The sequence below is a fragment of the Schistocerca serialis genome, chromosome 4 (assembly GCF_023864345.2).
Source record: "Schistocerca serialis cubense isolate TAMUIC-IGC-003099 chromosome 4, iqSchSeri2.2, whole genome shotgun sequence".
In the NCBI taxonomy this organism is placed as follows: domain Eukaryota; kingdom Metazoa; phylum Arthropoda; class Insecta; order Orthoptera; family Acrididae; genus Schistocerca; species Schistocerca serialis.
This window is the reverse complement of record NC_064641.1, coordinates 706,550,399-706,551,897: the sequence shown is the minus strand read 5'-3', so window position 1 is coordinate 706,551,897 and position 1,499 is coordinate 706,550,399. Positions and strand designations below refer to the sequence as shown.

Sequence of the window (1,499 nt, the reverse complement as noted above, 5' to 3'; positions counted from 1 at the left end):
CTTGTGATTGGTCAATGGTTTGGGCTAACTTCCACAATACGACGCTGCCGATGGATGTCCGACACGCATGGTATGATGTGGTCACTGAAACTGTTCCGACGACAGAAAAGCGGCACAGAAATAAACTTGCACCGAGTCGCAACTGCAAACCCTGCCACGTGGTGACTGTTGTACATCAGTTTGTATGGGAGGACCGAGTGCGCATCTGGAATTGGACGCTCAAAAAACTGGTTGTGCTCAACCGTACTGCGCCTCATGCAATACAGAGCCAAGACATTCTGCGCCCAGATTTCAGACTCTTCCCGGCTGCCAAACAGAACAGTTACCTATGGCTCGCCACACACTTTATCAAGTATACTCTGTCCGCCAGTGCCCCTGATGTCTTAGATTTCCACGTATACCTCTCAAACCAACGTTGGTGCACAACCCACCAATTCGGACACACAACATTCCAAAATTTTCTTCGTGTCATTCTTCAGATGCCGTAGGAAACGAATTAGATCATCACGTGTAAAAAGATTTCGATTTTATTGTACATCAGAAGAAGGCTATACACTCTTCGAAGACTTTCCTTTGCCTCCTGTAACTTATCAACACGGAAAAATTTGAATTTCATGATGATTTCTTCCCAATGAGAAATTCTTTAGAAGACAAGCGAAATCCGTTTGCTTGTGGGAAGAATCTTGTACGCTGAATTTTATAGAATATGGTAATAAGCAAAAGTTTTCATGCATTACTGCAAGGAGAAACAAAAATTGGAGGAGCTGAGAGTTAAACCCAGGACCGTTTGCGTGCGAAGCAGACACACCACCACTGAGTTACACCCCCGCCAGAACGAGTACATCTGGGACGAGTGTCTCGTGGATCCTACTGTCATTATTTATTAGATTTGAACAGTACAATGAGTGTTCAAGGAACCTACTCACAGTAACACCTAAGCAGCGTCGACTCTGTGGCGCAACGGTAACGCGTCTGACTACAGATCAGAACGTTGCGTGTTCAAATCACGTCGGGGGCACAGTGAAATTTTCGTTTACGAAAGCCATAGACGGGTATGTCAATTTAATCAGATACCAAACGATTACACAGAACGGACGAACAGAGCGTGCTTGAAAAAGGCTAGTAGTGCGATTTTCGCGTTCTGACATTGAGGTCAAGGCGCCAACTCGCACTTTCTCCAGGCGCAAAGCGTCTAGTATTTTTGTTATTTATATAGTTTATCGCTAATATCGGGGGTGAAGCTGACTCCTGCACGTGGTGCCCCTGCATAGGTACTGGACTAGATTCTCCAGTACTGAACTGAACGTCAGCATTCCAAAAGCATTGCATTATAGGTTTCACTATGAATGGAAACCAAAGGTCTTTATCAAGACCTCACCTTGTGATTGTATCAATCAACATAGAAGGATTGTCTGTTGCCAAAGAAGAACTCCTGCAACATATTGCCAAGGAACCTAGGTGTGATATTTTATGTATACAAGAAACCCATCGAGATGACA

The 1,499-nt window shown here is 44.4% G+C and overlaps 1 non-coding gene across 1 annotated transcript; it reads left to right on the top strand.

The window, feature by feature from the left end:
• The first annotated feature begins 946 nt into the window (after positions 1–946).
• On the top strand, positions 947–1,018 carry Trnac-aca (transfer RNA cysteine (anticodon ACA)). Its single transcript has one exon. It is a non-coding gene; the product is annotated as a tRNA-Cys (tRNA).
• Positions 1,019–1,499: the final 481 nt, after the last annotated feature.